At 44.0% G+C, this 20,265-nt stretch overlaps 1 pseudogene across 1 annotated transcript in view; it reads right to left on the bottom strand.

Moving 5' to 3' along the window:
* LOC141107488 (class I histocompatibility antigen, F10 alpha chain-like) overlaps positions 1 to 20,265 on the bottom strand; it is an 86,176-nt pseudogene that overhangs the window by 56,410 nt on the left and 9,501 nt on the right. The window contains exon 2 of the transcript XR_012235915.1: positions 17,050 to 17,310. The product of XR_012235915.1 is annotated as a class I histocompatibility antigen, F10 alpha chain-like (transcript). The remainder of the gene's footprint in view (positions 1 to 17,049; positions 17,311 to 20,265) is intronic.

The raw sequence follows: 20,265 nt of genomic DNA, 5'->3' as shown, positions 1-20,265 counted from the left end.
ATCTCATAATGTATACAGTGGGGAGTCTGGATATTACAGCACTGCAGTGGGGGAGATTTTGGATATAACAGTGGGGATATGTGGCTATATTACAGTGGGGGACATGTGGACTGGACATATTACAGTGGGGGAGATTGTGGATATATTACAATGGGGGAGATTGTGGATATATTACAGTGGGGGAGATGACGTGGATATATTACAGTGGGGGAGATTGTGGATATATAACAGTGGGGGAGATGACGTGGATATATTACAGTGGGGGAGATTGTGGATATATAACAGTGGGGGAGATGATGTGGATATATTACAGTGGGGGAGATGACGTGGATATATTACAGTGGGGGAGATGACGTGGATATATTACAGTGGGGGGAGATGATGTGGATATTACAGTGGGGGAAATTTTTTTTTTGTTGATCCGAAAATGATCCGAACCGTGACTCCTCATCCGAGGAACGATCCGAACCGTGAGTTTTTTGATCCGTTGCACCCCTACCGCCTACAGACAAAAAAGTCTCCCTATACATTTTGTTACAAAGTTGGCAACTATGCAAATTTCGATCCATCTCTGTCCATCTTTAGTTCTGAATGTGCCAGTGATTTATAAGAGTTTAATCCAGATTTTAACACTTTATAAGAGAAAGAAACAATTTTGTGCAGCAGGAGAAAATAGCAGAAAGTGTATTTCATAAGTCAGGGTGTGGCTTTTTCTCCCCGGTCCCTGTAATGAGAATCTGGTAACCAGGGTTGGATTTCTGCCTCAGGTCAGCTACCTTATTCCCTCCATCCACTGTTTTGAGGATAACTCCCTCCCCAGCACGCACACATGTACTCTTTCACATTAACATAAAGAAATTAGTCAAATGTATTTTAAATAATTTAATTAAAAACAAATGACTGATAAAAAACAAATGCCACATAGACAAAATCATAACCCTACTAACCCCCCAAAAAAACTGCTCACAGACACAATCAGTACTGTACTGACACAGCAGGAAACATGTCATCAGATACACAATCAGTACTATATTGTACTGGATTCAGGAAGCAGGTTTTAACATCTCTGTCAATGTGGAACACCACCTGTTTGCACAGTTTACATATGCTCAATGGGGGATAAACAAAGAGTGGAACAGGCATGAACCAGCTGTAGTAGGCAAATTGCTGGCAGGTAAGACTGCATTCACATTTGTGTGACTCCAAAGTCATGCAATTTGGAGTGCAGCTCTGATGCAACTTTGGCTTTAACCAACGATGATGGACAACTGTTGAACAGCTGCCGCATGTATAACATTCAGGTTATACTTTTGAGGGTTTACATTGCAGTTAATGGCACTCAAGTCGCAGGAAAGTCAGACCAACGTAGTGCAGGAACCTTTTTAAAGTCACACATATTTGAACGATTGTGATAAAAAAGCATGGGGTGCAGCTTGTCATGCGACTTTAGTCTCCAAAGTCGCATCACACATTACACAAGTATGGACACGGAGGGGGGATTGTGCACACTGTGGTGTTAGTGGCTGGTGTCAGTGTGCATACTGCAGTGACCAGCAGGGCTGGATTTATCCCAAGGCCACATAGCTATGTCCTAGGGTGCCATCACTGTCACATCCACTGGAGGTGGTGCCTACCAAAGCCAATTGGATGTCTACATGCTATGCACTGCTATGCCCAATGTCCTGCCACACCATTGCCCTGTTTAATCAATCCTCAGATGTCATTTATTTATACCACAGCACGTTTTCATTTTTTCATGTCAGCTCTCAGTAAGATTAGTATGAACATTTAGTAAAGGATAATTTTCAGGGATGGATATCCCCTCCTGAAAACTAGCAGGGATTAAATTATGTTACTAAAAACTAATAAATTGCTCCAGGTCCCCTGTACAGTATGATGCCGCGTACACACGAGCGGACTTTCCGGCAGACTTGGTCTGGCGGACCGGACTCCGTCGGATAATTCGATCGTGTGTGGGCTCCAGCGGACTTTTTTCCCCAAAAGTTTGACGGACCTAGAAATGAAACATGTTTCAAATCTTTCCGATGGATTCGAGTCTGGTCGAAAAGTCCGCTCGTCTGTATGCTAGTCCGACGGACAAAAACCAACACTAGGGCAGCTATTGGCTACTGGCTGTAAACTTCCTTATTTTAGTCCGGTCTTACGTCATCACGTACAAATCCGAAAACTTTGGTTGATCGTGTGTAGGCAAGTCCATTCATTCGGAAGTCCATTGGAAAGTCCGGCGTAAAGCCCGTCGAAAAGTCCACCGGACCTAGTCCATCGAAAAGTCTGCCCGTGTGTACGCAGCATAAGAGGTATAGGGGAGGCTTCATAATTGTTATTGCTACAACTGATCAGTCAATACCAATGCCATCTACTGAACAGATCAGTCTGCCCCACAACCAAATGAGTCTTCTAATCGCACACACTCAGTTGTCTCTCCCATCCTTGTGTATGTGTGTCTGTGTTACACAGGAGACTTTCTACAGTCTGACTAAATTGTGCCATTCTGTAACCATCTACCACTAAAGTATAATGTGTAAATACAAATATAGCACCTCCCATGGAAAGCAACAAGGATTCTGGCAATCTTACAGAATAATTCATAAATCATCAGAATTTTTTCTGTTTATATAATTTTTTATTTTTATTAGGTTCCACCCACGCAGGGACTAGCATTGAGGTTGAAACAGGTCTTAGCTAACAAGAAGGGCCAAAAAAAGGTGACACAAACAGAAAAAATGGGAGCTAACACAATAGCAGTAAATATAATGCCCTGTACACACGATTGGACATTGATTGGACATTCCGACAACAAAATTCATGGATTTTTTCCAACGGATGTTGGCTCAAATTTGTTTTGCATACACACGTTCGCACAAAGTTGTCGGAAAATCCGATCATTCTGAATGCGGTGACGTAAAACACGTACGTCAGGACTTTAAACGGGGAAGTAGCCAATAGCTTTTGTCTCTTAATTTATTAATTTATGCTGCGCGTCATTGCATCACTTCCGGTCTGAGCGGCGATTGTTGTTTACACAGCGCCCGCTCTGGTTTCGCTATTGCATGTTTTTAAACTGTTTAAAAACTGTTCAATTTTTAATAAAATAATTTTTTTTATAAAATAAAGCCTTTCTTAACCAATATCACGCTATGGGCATTCCTCTTTCCCTCATATGATACCCCGGGTGAAAGCCAACAAAATATGTTTCTCAGATTGCCCAGCAAGATTCCAGAGAGCTGCACAGTGGCTTATACTGTGAAGGCACAATACCCCTGGGGGGGTAATGTCATCTGGTGAGTGCAATCACATTACCAACATGGCTATTATCATGTGGCACTACTGGCACTTTGAAAAGATAACCAGCACCAATTTTTGATGAAGCACTGGACACTGTTTTTTAAGCACAAGTCACTTTATTCATTGAATGGACTAATTGCCATTGATTTAGTGTTTGAAGCACTGACACTGTGCACAAGTACTTTATTTATTGTATGGATTCATTGTTATAGGTCTAGTGTTTGAAGCAACTTTATCATTTGTTTTGGTTTTTGTATTTGTTTTTGGGTTTGTACTGTGATGAAACACATGGATGCGCGTTTATTTATACCTTTCTCATATATGTATTTCCCTTTTTCATTTTACTTTTCTTAATCTTTTGTGAATATACATTTGCACACTTGCCTCTGGTTTTTGCTACAGAGGGTCAATCACATTGATCTCTTTGCATACACAGGTAATAGAGAACTTTTATTTCTCAATAACTTTAGTTCACGGTATAGATCAGGTTTTGGTTTGCATACCCCAGAGGGTGTAACACACCAGGTGGGTACATTACATCAGAGGTTATAGCACGGCAGTTAGTTACACCTGTTTGATGTTTAGCACCCATTTTTGTAATACACTCTGTAACCAACAGGCAGAATAAGGCAGTTGCAATAAGGCAGTTGGGCATATCTGTTTTGAAGTTTTGCGCCTATATATATTTCTTCTAAATACACTTTGTGACCAACAGGCAGGGGGTGTAACACTCCTATTTCACAATTAGACAGAGAAAATTGAGTACTGTCCGTGATACTTTTTTTTATTGCACTAACATACAATTTTTCAGGACAAGCTTTCGGGGTATGTCCCCTTCTTCAAGGTCCAAGCAGTACTGATTCACAAATTTTTAAGCAGAATGTTAAAGAAGGAAAAAAAAAAAAATATATGAAAACCAAACACATACAAATCAATGGCAATAAAGATAGCAGCAGAGTTAGTGAGATAAGACAGAGGGAGAGCTAGGGAGGGAATGCAGGGGGGGATGCTGGTCACAGAGGGGGTCGTAAAACTTTAGCATAATGTGTAAGGAAACCAATATCTAAATTCAGGCCATTATTCTTCGTGTCAAAAAGAAGTATCATTCTTAGTTCAAACGTTTTCCTTTCCTGGATAGTTCTGAAATTCCCTTTAAGAACTAAGACATTGAGGTCTTCTATAGTGCGGTCCGATTGTGAGAAATGATGTCCCACAGGTGTGCAGAAACTGTCTTCTTTATGTTCTTTGATGGTATGTCTGTGCAAATTCATCCTCGCTTGCAACTTCTGTCCTGTTTCACCAACATAAGATCCTTTGCTGCACCTTTTGCATTGGATAAGGTACACAACATTACTGGAGGTACAGCTGTAAGATCCCATGATTTTGAAGGTCCCATTTGTGTGTGTAACACTTTTGGATAAATTTATCTGGTTGCATAGTTTGCAGCGTTTTTTATTGCAGGGTTTGCTACCATTATTTGTGACTTCATAATCAGAGTGAAGTTTTCTGCTGATTAGTTTGTGTCTGAGGTTGGGTGGTTGTCTGAAAGCCAATAATGGGGTTGTTGGAATATTCCTTTCAAAGTTTCATCCTCTGTTATTATGGGTTGTAAATCTTTGATTATCTTTTTGATCCCTTCAAGTGCTGGGTTGTATGTGGTGACTAGAGGTACTCGGTTATTTGTTTTTTTCTCTGTGTATTGGAGGAGATTTTCTCTTTGGGTTTTCAAGGCTGTGTTTATGCTGTTCTTGATGGTTTTGTCTTTGTAACCTTTCTTATGGAAGGAGTCTGCCAGTGTTCTGAGATGTTTATCTCTGTCTTCTGGGTCTGAACAAATCCGGTGGTATCTGATGGCCTGGCTGTGTATGATGGCCCGTTTGGTGTGTTGGGGGTGAAAACTGGAACTGTGAAGATAGCTGCATCGGTCAGTGGGTTTTCTGTATATCGACATGTGTAGCTTGTCATCCCTGATGTATACTGTAGTGTCCAGGAAGTTGACATGTGTGTTCGAATAGTCCATTTTTAGTTTGATAGATGGGTGAAAAGTGTTGATCAATGAGAAGAATTGGTTTAGATTTTCTTCACCTTCAGTCCATATCATGAATATATCATCAATATAGCGATAATATCTGTATGGCTTTTGTTGTATGCTGTTCAGAAATTTGTCCTCCAGGTCAGCCATAAATAAATTTGCATATTGGGGTGCCATTTTGCTTCCCATAGCAGTACCCATACACTGGAGATAGATGTCATTATTGAAAGTGAAGTAGTTGTGTGTAAGAATGAATTCAATGAGCCGTGTCACATCCTCAGCAGTGTATTTGTGGTCTGGTGAGGATGATAAGAATCTGTGACATGCCGCCAACCCATCCTTGTGAGGGATGTTACTGTACAGAGATTCTACATCCATAGTGACTAGAAGTGTATTAGGTGGTAATTGTTGTATATTGTTAAGCTTGTTCAGAAAATCGGTGGTGTCTTGCAGGAAACTTGCAGTGTTCATGACTAAAGGTTTTAAAATGTTTTCTACGAGGCCTGAGATATGTTCGGTAAGTGTATTCATACCTGTTATAATGGGTCTGCCTGGATTTCCTGGCTTGTGGATCTTGGGCAGCATGTAGAAGTCTCCAATTTCTGGATTATCCGGAATCGCATTGATGAGTTCTGAATGTAGGTGGCTTGGCATTGTCGCAATGAGACCTTTTAATTGCTGAGTAAAATCCTGGGTCGGATTATAATCCAGTTTTTTGTAGTAAGTAGTATTTGCCAGCTGCCTCTGGCCCTCTTGTATATATTTGTCTGTATCCATCACAACGACTGCTCCCCCTTTATCTGCTGGTTTGATGGTTATGGCCTGATTATTGCGCAGATCATGTACAGCTCTTCGCTCCAGTGGTGAAAGGTTGTATAATATTTTCTTTTGCTGGGTGGATATCAGGGATGTAACTCGCAGCCTGAAGCTGTCAATATAGGTATCCAGTTTGGGGTTGCGTCCTTGTGGAGGTGTGAAGTTGCTGTTCTTTTTACTTTTGTAACCTCCTATTGTCCTAGGATTCCTTTCCTTACTGTCAAAATATTCCTTGAGCCTTAGTCTCCTAAAGAATTCCTCCATATCTGACCATACCTGTAATTTATCCAATTTGGTGGTTGGGCAGAATGTGAGGCCTTTGGAGAGGACTGTTGTTTCTGGTGTAGTAAGTTGATGATTTGACAAATTTATGATTCCGAGTTCCTCTGTTATATCCACATTTTCTGTAAAGTCAGCATTTGCACAAGGGATACCTTGGGATTCTGGATTGGCTTCCAAGTTGCTGATAGCAGGAGTTATAGAAGTTGTGTTTGTTTTGTGTTGTTTAGGTTGTATCCAAAAGGTCTTCTCTTGGTGTAGCTTTTGGAGTTTTTTTTGCTTCCTGTTCATGGCAAGTTTTTGCAGTTGTCTTTGTAAGGTTTCAATTTCATCCTTAATTTGGTTGATGCTTGTGGGGTCCAATGGTGTTGAGGTTTCAAACACCAACTGCTTTTGTTTCCGGATTGTTTCCCTTTTACTATAGAGTTTATGAATGAGGTTGTTCCTTAACCTTTCGCTGGTACGTCTGCAGAGTCCTTCTGCATAAGGAGAGTTCAGTGTATTTGCACAAGGATTTTTAATCCGGAGACCCTGTGGTATGAGATTCCTCTTTTTGCATCTTGAGAGAAAAAAGATGTCGCTGTTGACCTGTGTTTCCTTTGTGATCAGGTTGGTTAACTGCTTCTTTATGCGGCTATATGCAGTATCTTCCATCATACTTGATGGCAGCTGGCAAATACTACTTACTACAAAAAACTGGATTATAATCCGACCCAGGATTTTACTCAGCAATTAAAAGGTCTCATTGCGACAATGCCAAGCCACCTACATTCAGAACTCATCAATGCGATTCCGGATAATCCAGAAATTGGAGACTTCTACATGCTGCCCAAGATCCACAAGCCAGGAAATCCAGGCAGACCCATTATAACAGGTATGAATACAATTACCGAACATTTCTCAGGCCTTGTAGAAAACATGTTAAAACCTTTAGTCATGAACACTGCAAGTTTCCTGCAAGACACCACTGATTTTCTGAACAAGCTTAACAATATACAACAATTACCACCTAATACACTTCTAGTCACTATGGATGTAGAATCTCTGTACAGTAATATCCCTCACAAGGATGGGTTGGCGGCATGTCACAGATTCTTATCATCCTCACCAGACCACAAATACACTGCTGAGGATGTGACACGGCTCATTGAATTCATTCTTACACACAACTACTTCACTTTCAATAATGACATCTATCTCCAGTGTATGGGTACTGCTATGGGAAGCAAAATGGCACCCCAATATGCAAATTTATTTATGGCTGACCTGGAGGACAAATTTCTGAACAGCATACAACAAAAGCCATACAGATATTATCGCTATATTGATGATATATTCATGATATGGACTGAAGGTGAAGAAAATCTAAACCAATTCTTCTCATTGATCAACACTTTTCACCCATCTATCAAACTAAAAATGGACTATTCGAACACACATGTCAACTTCCTGGACACTACAGTATACATCAGGGATGACAAGCTACACACGTCGATATACAGAAAACCCACTGACCGATGCAGCTATCTTCGCAGTTCCAGTTTTCACCCCCAACACACCAAACGGGCCATCATACACAGCCAGGCCATCAGATACCACCGGATTTGTTCAGACCCAGAAGACAGAGATAAACATCTCAGAACACTGGCAGACTCCTTCCATAAGAAAGGTTACAAAGACAAAACCATCAAGAACAGCATAAACACAGCCTTGAAAACCCAAAGAGAAAATCTCCTCCAATACACAGAGAAAAAAACAAATAACCGAGTACCTCTAGTCACCACATACAACCCAGCACTTGAAGGGATCAAAAAGATAATCAAAGATTTACAACCCATTATAACAGAGGATGAAACTCTGAAAGGAATATTCCAACAACCCCATTATTGGCTTTCAGACAACCACCCAACCTCAGACACAAACTAATCAGCAGAAAACTTCACTCTGATTATGAAGTCACAAATAATGGTAGCAAACCCTGCAATAAAAAACGCTGCAAACTATGCAACCAGATAAATTTATCCAAAAGTGTTACACACACAAATGGGACCTTCAATATCATGGGATCTTACAGCTGTACCTCAAGTAATGTTGTGTACCTTATCCAATGCAAAAGATGCAGCAAAGGATCTTATGTTGGTGAAACAGGACAGAAGTTGCAAGCGAGGATGAATTTGCACAGACATACCATCAAAGAACATAAAGAAGACAGTTTCTGCACACCTGTGGGACATCATTTCTCACAATCGGACCACACTATAGAAGACCTCAATGTCTTAGTTCTTAAAGGGAATTTTCAGAACTATCCAGGAAAGGAAAATGTTTGAACTAAGAATGATACTTCTTTTTGACACGAAGAATAATGGCCTGAATTTAGATATTGGTTTCCTTACACATTATGCTAAAGTTTTACGACCCCCTCTGTGACCAGCATCCCCCCCTGCATTCCCTCCCTAGCTCTCCCTCTGTCTTATCTCACTAACTCTGCTGCTATCTTTATTGCCATTGATTTGTATGTGTTTGGTTTTCCTATTTTTTTTTTTTTTCATATTTTTTTTTTTTTCCTTCTTTAACATTCTGCTTAAAAATTTGTGAATCAGTACTGCTTGGACCTTGAAGAAGGGGACATACCCCGAAAGCTTGTCCTGAAAAATTGTATGTTAGTGCAAATAAAAAAAGTATCACGGACAGTACCCAATTTTCTCTGTTACAATTGCACTAATACGGCTACAATCAAATCACAATTAGACAAAATTGGAAATTGGACAGTGTAGTAAGGCAAACATTGCATCTTTTGGTATGGGCAGGTGAAACAACGTGAATAGGAGGCCAAATACCCGGGACCAGAAGCCATTTAGTCTAGGACATTTCCACCATATATGTATAATGTCACCCCGATGGCCACAACCCCGGAAACAGTGGTCACTGTACGATGGATTGGCATTAGCAATGCAAGCAGGGACCCAATACCAATGTAGGAGAACCTTATATGCCGCCTGCAAGGTGGCTGTATAAAACAAGCATTTGGCCACAGAAGAAAAGGCCCCACTCCAGTCTGCTGTCTAAGTCTTGTCACCCAAAAAAAAGTTCAGCTACTTTGGGGCGACATACTTCACGCAATGTGGATTGCCGCGATTGCAGCCCGATTTATCGCACGACAATCGTGGCAAACCCGCACTGTGATTTTAGGTGTAATTAAGATGAAATGTTCTTAAATGTGAGATCCCGCGATTTGTCATTCACACATCGGCGCTTTGAAATCGCGGAAAATCTGCCCGCAATTCAAACCTAAAATGTGAAAGTAGCCTTAGGGAAGATATAAATTGGAGCAATGGGTAATAATTAGAGGCAAATAAGGAGGAGTATGAGGGGGTCAGCTGGATCCCGTGGTAGTTATTGTGGGAGGTTGTAGATTGGAAAGAAAATCATCTGAATTTTTTAATACAAGGTCATCATAAACCTGACAGATCCCATCCTCCAGCACTGAGATACACAGCGCTGTTATAATAAATGCCTCATTGTTATCACTGTTTATATAATTGTATTGTAAAGTGACAACATTATGATCACAATCTGCTTTACCCAATACACAGTGTCAGCAGTGTTCTATTTATTTTGTTTAAAGGATATGTAAACTTTTTTTTTTTTAAACAAACATGGTATACTTACCTCCTCTGTGCACTTGGTTTTGCACAGAGTGGCCCCAATCCTCCTCTTCTGGGGTCCCTCAGTGGCGCTTCTGGCTCCTCCTCTTCTCGAGTGCCCATGCATAGAATGCATTGAGGTGAAAAACCGCGAGGGTTTACAACCCCTTTAATAAATAAATGAGTAAGAATTGTCTCACCTTGGGGGGCGTGGCCTGAAGAGCTATGGAGTAGGACGCTTGCATTGAGTACTCCGCTTGCCCATACTCCTGTAACAGCCATCCTGCTCTAATCCTGCTGATCCTGCCAGATATCTACATCCCAACAAGCCTATCCAGTCTTCTGCTTGGCCCTTGGTGCTGTTTGTCGCCTGAAGCGCTGCCTGAGGCCGCAATCACTGGATCTTTCCGCCCTGGGGCTGCCTGTAGGATAGTCCGCAGCTAATTGTCCATACTCATTTTTCTTGGTCTCCTCCCCCTTTTTTTTCTGTTTTTTTGTTTTTCTGTTTTGTTTTTTTCTTCTTCTTTTTTTCTTTTTTCCTTTTTTCTTCCCTTCTGCTTTCCCTCTTTTTTCTCTGTTTTTTTCCTTCCTTCTTTCCCTTTTTCTTTTCTTTTTTAATTTATCTTATTTTATTTCATTTTCTTTATCTAGTCTTTTTATTTTTATTTTTCATTCTTAACCAATTTTCCGTTTCCTATGGCCTGTTCCCTATCTTTATTCATCTGCCTTCCTTTACTTTTTCTCTGTGGGTGTCTGCACCTACGGACCAGCCCGCTATGTATGTATTGTTCTCTGTATATGCGTATGGCTGTCAATTAGTTGCGCCTTCACCGAGACAACCAGACGCTGACGTACCCACTTATTCCAGCGTCTGGGTTATATAAGATGACTGTCTCGGCTACTGCACATGCTCTGAGGAAATCCAAGTGACAGATGAAACGCGTCAACATGACGCCATCACGCTTCCCATAGCGTGCTCACAGAACCACCCACCAGCCTCGGAATCCCCACCTGCACCCCTGTGAGGCCGCTTGTACCTACTCGGGAACCGGATGAGGGGATGACTGAAAGCGGTACGCTACATACTGCACCTCCCGGTAAAACACAATGCTCCCTGGGCATCATTACTGGGACCCCGCTGGTGACACTCTGCCTGTGGATGGAAGACAGCTTGATCATCCACTTGGAGATGATATGAGCAAGACACGGCTCTCCTACTGCAGGACTGCATAGGACTGCTGCTCTAATTTGCAAACTGCATTCCACCCTTGAGCACTAATGGTCCACCGACATAGCTATACTTTTAAGCCTGCTGCAACCCTCCAGGGCTTACAGCTCCTTACACACAGGAACCTCCCTCACTTGCTATTTGTGTCCCACAGTACTGAATCTCTACGGTGATCTCTGCAGACAAGGACAGCAGTGTTTACTGCCCCACCAGCAAGCTGGTTACTGTCAGTTTCTCTCCCCCTTTGTCTGCATCCACATAGAGGACATTATTCCTTAACGGCTGCATACCATCCACCTTCTCCCCACTATTATTAGCTATTCTCCCAAACCCACTGGGATCATCAGCTTTAAGTTAGATGACTCATCAGGAGATATTATCTTGCATCTACATGATAGGAGGCGTGCATGGTTTATGTGTGTGGTGGCCATCTGTGTTTGTTTATGACAACGTTGTCAATTTTAGTATGGTGGTGGTACCTGTTTTTTAACCATATTTTTTCATTGGTGTTAAAGTGAATTTTTCAATAAACATTATTTATATTTTTTGATAATCGCCTGTTCCTCCTTGATGAATTGCTTTTTCCTCCTTTTTTTGATAGTCCGTGGCTTCGGCCTAGATCTCGGAGCGGCGGCCATTTTGCTCCACCCGGCGGCGGCTCCTATTCGTCTCCCTGGCATACCCCGGAATGCCTGTGGCCACTGGCGCAGAGCCTCTGCACCCTGCAGCAGCTGGTGGGATGGTCCGCAGGCTCCGGCCTGGTCCTCGGAGCGGCGGCCATCTTGCTACATCCGGCAGTGGCCTTACAGGTCTTCCCGGCCTGCCTGATTCCTCAGAGACTGACCTTCACCTGCCTCGGCCTCCGGATCTCCTCTAACAGTGCAGCACATTCTCATCCAGTGGCATCCAGTATGTGCCTACCACATACACCCTATACCAGCCATGAGTTCTCTAAAGTTTTTCACGTGGAATGTTAGAGGCTTGCGCAATAAGGTTAAACACACAGCCGCCCTGACATTCCTTAAGTCCCAGCATGCTGACATCATCACACTAGTTGAGACCCAAGTTACGGACCAATTGCAATCCTCTCTCAAAAAGCCCTGGATAGGTTGGCCATACCACGCCACCCACACCTCTTATTCCAGATGAGTATCGGTCCTGATCGCTAAAAGGATTCCGTTTGACCTAGTGCTGCTCCATATTTGTTTATACACGCCACTATTAATAGATCCCCTATCCTGATACTAGCCTATGTCCCCCCCCCGTACAACTCACTTGTAATTAAGGAGGGCCTTGCCTTTATGGCACAATACCCCTCTGTACCGGCGGTGTGGAAGGGGGACTTTAATATGACCCTCACCCCCCGCTCTAGACAGAATGGGCGCACCGGACCTCCCCCTAGACCCACCGGCCCATACCAGACTACACCAAATACTGACTGACTTTGCTCTTGTAGACAGTTGGAGCCACAAACACCCGCACTCTAAAGTCTTTTCATGTTTCTCAGCCAGCCATAACACAATGTCGCGAATCGATTTCATTATAATCTCAAGGACCCTGACACCTAGACTGGGAGATGTGGGCTTTGCTCCGAGAATACTCTTGGATCACGCCCCTTACTGGGTCACGATTCAGCTCCTGAAGGCCTCCCCTGCTCCTCCTTGGCGGTTAAACCCATTTTGGCTGACTGCTCTGCAGGACCAGGATGACATCCCCATGGAATTGCAATACTATTTTACAGCCAACGGGGAATCAGCCACGCACGACATAGTGTGGGAGACGTTTAAGCTCCACGCCCGCTCCCTGCACTCCACACGTATCAACAGACTTAAGCGATCATCAAAACTCATTGTCCAACAGGCTACATAACACCTACAGGTGCTGGAGGAGGCGTTTCACTGAGACCCCTCACCCAGCACTGCCAACAATCTCAAGATTCAGACGCGGCAAGTCTCCCAGTTACATATTAAGAAGGCCAAGCAACACATCTTTTTCTGTAGGCAAAGAGTATTTGAGTGCAGAGAGATTGGGTAAACTCCTTGCATATCTTGCTCACTTAGACCCTTTTTACACCGAGGGTGTTTTGCAGGCGCTATAGCGTAAAAATAGCGCCTTCAAACAGCTGCAGTATTGTCTCCAGTGTGAAAGCCCAAGGGCTTTTACACCGGAGCGCTGCGCTGGCAGGACGTCAGGAAAAGTCCTGCCAGCAGCTTCTTTGGAGCGTTGAAGGAGCGGTGTGTTTACCGCTCCTCCACCGCTGCTCCCCATTGAAATCAATGGGGCAGCGCCGGGATACCGCCAGCAAAATGCCACTATTGCGGCGCATTGCGGGAGGTTTTAACCCTTTCTCATCTGCTAGCGGGGGGTAAAAGCGCCCCGCTAGCGGCCGAAATGCGCCGCTAATCCGACGGTAAAACACCGCTAAAAATAATGGCGTTTTACCGCCATTGCTATGGGTGGCCCGATGTGAAAGGGCTCTTAGATTCACATCCCCCCGGTGGTGGTGTCGTTGACTGACCCCCAGGGGAACGACGTCACTGATCAGCAACAAGTAGCGGAGGAGTTTGCAAGATTCTATCGTGCACGCTACACCTCCTGGGTCACTCACACTCCCCAAGATACCAAAGATTACCTAGCAAGAATTACATTCCCTAGATTGACTGATGCCCAACGTGAACTCTGATGCCCCGTACACACGGTCGGATTTTCCGACGGAAAATGTGTGATAGGACCTTGTTGTCGGAAATTCTGACCGTGTGTAGGCTCCATCACACATTTTCCATCGGATTTTCCGACACACAAAGTTTGAGAGCAGGATATAAAATTTTCCGACAACAAAATCCGTTGTCGGAAATTCCGATCGTGTGTACACAAATCCGACGGACAAAGTGCCACGCATGCTCAGAATAAATAAAGAGATGAAAGCTATTGGCCACTGCCCCATTTATAGTCCCGACGTACTTGTTTTACGTCACCGCATTCAGAACGATCGGATTTTCCTACAACTTTGTGTGACCGTGTGTATGCAGGACAAGTTTGAACCAACATCCGTTAGAAAAAATCCTAGGACTTTGTTGTCGGAATGTCCGATCAATGTCCGACCGTGTGTACGGGGCATAAGAAGCTCCCATTACAAAGGAAGATATCTCCAAGGCTATCTCCTGTCTGGCTACAACTAAGGCCCCAGGATCAGATGGCTTACCACTTGAATTTTATGCCACCTACTCTGAAATATTAACCCCTAAACTTTATGACCTATACAAATCCATATTTGACACGGGAATCCTATCCCCTCTATGAGAGAAGCCCAAATTGTAGTAATCCCTAAGCCTGGTAAGGACCCTAAATACCTGGAATCATATAGACCCATTTCCTTACTACAGGTCGACATTAAAATACTGGCTAAGATTCTAGGCTCCTGCCTTAACCAGGTCATTCTTTCCCTGATCAGACAGGCTTTATGCCAGGGAAGAATACTGCTATGAATAATCGTCGCCTATTTATGAACATTCAGGGGTCCCATGATGAAGTCGGTTCGAGGGTTGTGGTGGCTCTAGATGCCCCCAAGGCCTTTGATTCCGTGGAGTGGAACTACCTCTGGGAGTGCCTCTCGAGATTTGGACTTGGCCCCAACTTTATTTGCTGGGTTCGGCTCCTGTATCAATCCCCAAAGGCCAAGGTGTTTGTAAATGGCTGGCCCTCTGACCAATTTCCACTGGAGAGAGGGACCCGACAAGGCTGCCCCCTATCCCCTATGTTGTACGCATTGGCTGTAGAGCCGTTGGCTATCATGGTTCGTGCGGACACCAATATTCGAGGCCTCAAGATAGGGAATCTGGAGGAGAAGATTGGGATGTATGCAGATGATACACTCCTCTACTTGGCCGACTCAGGTCCCTCCCTCGTTGCAGCCCTCCACTCCATAGAACGTATTGGTAGCAACTCGGGCATAAGCATAAATTGGTCTAAATCCCAGATCCTTCCGATTGACCATTTTCCCCCATCACTTACATCCCCCCTCTGAATCTCCCCAGGGTCTCTTTAATCAAGTACCTCGGAATGCAAGTTACTAGATCACTCACAGACTACACACTCTTGACTATTGAACCTCTGTATACCCTGATCAAGACTAAGACACAAAATTGTGCTCGACTACCCCTGGGTGTTATGGGACGCGTCAGTTTAGTCAAAATGATACTTCTCCCAAAGATACTCTATTTGGTGTGGCATGCTCCTCTGTGTATAGCACAAAAATTTTTCAAAACAATTGAATCTATTCTTAATTCGTTTATATGGGGACACAGCAGACATAAATTATCTTGGAGAATACTTAAGAAACCAGTGACATTGGGAGGAGTTGCTCTTCCAGATTTTCAGGACTATTATCTTGCCTCCCAACTGTCCCATTTCTATCATTTTGACAAAAATGAGCTACCAAGATACCAGCTACTACTCTGTGAACACCCTGATAGCCCAGCCCATACCCCACTTCAGACAGTCCTAAGGGCCCCATTGACAGGGCATACTCCCCATCACAAAGCAGGCATGTTGACACACCACCGGAGGTTATGGCAGTTGGCACTACAAAAACTTGGGATTCCACAGGTTCATTCTCACACCCCCCTCTGGTTCAACACACATCTGCCTGAACTATTGTCCATCCCAGACCCCGCGGTTTGGATACGTAATAGGATCTTGTATATACACCAGATCATGACCACTACGGGACTTAAAACATTCCAAACGCTAAAAGATGAATTCTCACTTCCCAATCACCTCCTTTTTAGATACTTACAACTCCGCCATGCTCTACAAACTCAGTTTGCTGGCTCCAACCCATCCCTGACAGTCCCCTCCATAATTGACACGATTACAGGTACTGAGCCAGCCAAACTAATCTCCGCCCTCTACTCCGCCATCCGTCTTCCCAACACCACGGCCTTGGCCTATACTGCTAAGACTAGATGGGAGGTGGACGTTGGAATATTTGAGGATGAGGATTGGGATGAGATCTTGGAAGACATAAAAAAAGTTTCCCCTAAACTGTCGGACCGCCTCACACAGTTGTATATTATCTGACTCCTCAGAGGATAGAGTGCTTCAAACCCATGTATAATCCAGGATGCCGCCTATGCGACCATACCCCAGGCTCCTTCTATCACCTTATATGGTCCTGCCCAACTATCCAAGCATACTTGGATACAAGTGATACGCTTCCTGCACGATCAAATGGGCTTCCTGCTACTCTAGACCCAAAGATGTGAATACTCGGTCTGCTGCCAGACCTAGACGCTGACAAACCTCTTAGTACCTTTCTACATGAAACGCTATTCTTAGCGAGAAAAACGATAGCCCGTAATTGGATGCAGGCCCTATCCCCTACAATCCAATGCTGGAAAAAAGGAATTATTGATACTCTCCCATGTAAAATGTTGATTTATGTACACAGAGGGTGCCCGCTTAAATACGAGCAGGTCTGGAACAGATGGTTGGAGGATGGTGAAACATGTACTTGAAATGTTGATATGTTCATCTCTCATTTCCCTCCCTCCTCTCCCCCTTTCCTCTTTATCGTGTACTGGCTTCATGTCTGCGGGATATTTTACCCTACATCATGCAGATGACGTAATGTGTTCATGTATGTACTATTGTTCTGGCCATGTCGGCCTACATTATTTTATGTACCATGCATATATTTTTTTCAATAAAATTGGTCTCTCAAATAAAAAAAAGAATTGCCTCACCTTCAGTCTGGTTGAATCGTCTCATTGCTGTCTGTACTCTGTGCTTGCCACCAGCCTCATTGCCCCGACCTATTTGTGTGTTCCTCTCCCAGTAATCATATCCCAGTTTCTTCATCCACTCAGTCTTGGGAAGATACTGACGGGTGTCACTGTTATAATTTGCTATCTCCTTATCATCCACATATCCGACCTCAGAGTACACAGGGAGTCCGGATCCCGGAGAGGAGACTGCAGTGTTATAATACCGCAGAGAGTGACTGTCTGATAGAGAGATATACAGAGTCACACATTACACAGCACAGTGTATACTAAACAATGACAACCTGATTCTAAAAAATAGGAGAGGAACATTATGCTAGTGATAGCAAAGCTAAATTGTTTTTCAGAATATACTGCACCAAGACATGCTGAGACGTGCAGTTCATTAAAGCAGAGCTCCACCCAGAAGTCCGCCTTCTTCCCCCTTCCGCTGCCACGTTTGGAGACTTTTAAGGGGGAGGGGGGAACAGGTACCTAGTTTTGACAGGTACCTGCTCCCACTTCCAGCTAAGTTTGCCACGGTGAACTGAGCTGGAAGCTCAGCCCCATTCCTCCTCCCCCCCACATCCTTCTGGGACACTTCACAGGTCCCAAAATAATGCAGCCCATTCACAAATTACAGCGTGCTTCATGCCTGCACAATAGGAAACCAGCTGTGAAGCGGCAAGACTTCACTGCTGGTTTCCCTTAGTCAAGATGGCGGCGCCTCCACCTGATAGCCAACTGAAAAAAGCGGCTTTGGGCGAGGACACCGCTGGATGCCTGGACAGGTAAGTGCCCTATTATTAAGAGTCAGCAGCTACAGTATTTGTAGCTGCTGACTTTAAATTTTTTGGGGGGAGCCGGGAGCTCCTCTAACTTATTGATGCATTCCAACAGCTCCACCCTACTACAAATAATACATTTATTTCAGAATTTCCACAGAATATTCCCTGAAATACACAAATTTCAAATGAGCTGCAAGATGAACACAGAAAAAGTGAGAGAATATTTAGACCTTTTTTGCAGCTCAGCATACATTTATGGTATGACTTAAAGTGATTTTAAAGGTTTGCGTTTTTTGTTTTTTTTTAATAACAAACATGTCATACTTACCTCCACTGTGCAGTTCGTTTTGCACTGGAGTGGCCCCGAACACTGTCTTCTGGGGTCCCTCTGCGGCTCTCGTGGCTCCTCCCTGCATCAGATAACCCCCTAGGAGAGGCGCTCTCCTGGGGGGTTAAATTGCGGGCACGCTCACGAGTCCAGCATTTGGCGTCTATAGACACGAATGCTGGACTCGGCCCCGTCCCCCATTGCCCATGTCATTGGATTTGATTGACAGCAGCGGGAGCCAATGGCTGCACTGTTATCAATCAATCCAATCAAGAGCCGAGAACCCTGGGCAGAGGAAGAGCGTGTCTCCGCCGGGTGAAATTCCAGGGCTCAGGTAAATAAAGTGGGGGGACTGGGGGGCCGGTCACTGCCAGGTGTTTTTTCACCTTAATGCATAGGATGCATTAAGGTGAAAAAACATGAGGGTTTACAAGCCCTTTAACCGCTTGCCGACCGCCTCATACCTATATACTGAAGGGGGAATGGGGGGAGAAGAGCAAGGGCTACTCCAACTAAGCCCTACCTCCCCATAAGGGAATTAATGGACTATAGCAGTACCCAATTAGAACATAGAACATAGATAAAATCCCAATTTATTGAGATACAAAATAATAAAATATACACAGTGTACAACAAAGCAACTTAGGAATTGTTGCAACAAGAGACATACATTGAAGTAACAATAAATACAGCCCACATGTATAATTGAAGGCACAATGATGTATTAAAGGATGTTTTGACCTCAACAATTTCGCGGCCAACGCCGCTTCTTCAGGAGGCGTCCAAATATAACATCTAAGAAGATAAATAATCATAATTATATTAAAAAAATGGTGATACATTGTAGTACAGCGTAATATTGGAGTGATTACATGTTGTATAAACACATTCACCAACGACTGCCTCAACAAATAGGGAACGGCAAAATTGAGACGCCCAAAGAGAATTATCAAAATCGGTTTGGGAAGTAAATTGTATTTAGACATACACCAGCCAAGTGCATTGGAATAGAGGGGGCGAAGAGAAGAGAAAGAAGGAGGAAGAAGAATATGAAGGAAGGATGAAGGAGAAGAGAAAAGGAGAAAGAAAGGAACGAGGGAGGAGAAGAGAGGAAGGAAAGGGGAGGGGGGGGGAGGAGGGAAGAGGGAAAAAGGGGTGGTGGGAAAAAGCAGGAAGGGGGAGCAAAAGGAGGGGAGGGGGAAGGGAAAAGAAGGGGAAGGGGGAGAACATCTGGGGGAATCTAGGATGGAAAAGGACCTGGGAGTCCTAGTAGATGATAGGCTCAGCAATGGCATGCAATGCCAAGCTGCTGCAAGCAAAGCAAACAGAATATTGGCATGCGTTAAAAAGGGGATCAACTCCAGAGATAAAATAATAAAACAATAATTCTCCCGCTCTACAAGACCGCACAGAGTATTTTGTCCAGTTCTAGTCACCAGTCCTCAGGAAGGATGTGCTGGAACTGGAGAGAGTCTAGAGTAGGACAACAAAACTAATAAAGGGACTGGAGGACATTAGTTATGAGGAAAGCTAACAAGCACTGAACTGTTTCTCTATGAAGAGAAGAGATGCTTGAGAGCAGATATGATTTCAATGTACAAATACTGCACTGGTGACCCCACAATAGGGATAAAACTTTTCCGTGAAAGGGAATTTAATAAGACACGCAGCCATTCACTAAAATTAGAAAATCGGTTTAACCTTAAAGCGGAGGTTCACACAAAAATGGAACCTCCGCTTTACGGAACCCTCCCCCCTCCGGTGTCACATTTGGCACCTTTCAGGGGGGAGGGGGGTGCAGATACCTGTATAATACAGGTATTTGCACCCACTTCTGGGCATAGACTCCCGCTGTCTGCTGGGAAACACACGGGTCCCAGAGACAGCAGGGACCATCCAGATTGCGCAGCGTGACTTGCGCACGTGCAGTAGGGAACCGGGACGTGAAGCCGCAAGGCTTCACTTCCTGATTCCCTTACCAAAGATGGCAGCGGTAGCACCCGAGAGCTGAGCGACAGAACGGCTTCGGGTGCCGACATCGCGGGTGCCCTGGACAGGTAAGTGTCCTTATTTTAAAAGTCA

Source organism: Aquarana catesbeiana, linkage group LG09 (assembly GCF_042186555.1).
Source record: "Aquarana catesbeiana isolate 2022-GZ linkage group LG09, ASM4218655v1, whole genome shotgun sequence".
NCBI classification, from domain to species: domain Eukaryota; kingdom Metazoa; phylum Chordata; class Amphibia; order Anura; family Ranidae; genus Aquarana; species Aquarana catesbeiana.
Note: the sequence above shows the minus strand (reverse complement) of the source record. Positions and strands in the feature narration are given on the sequence as shown.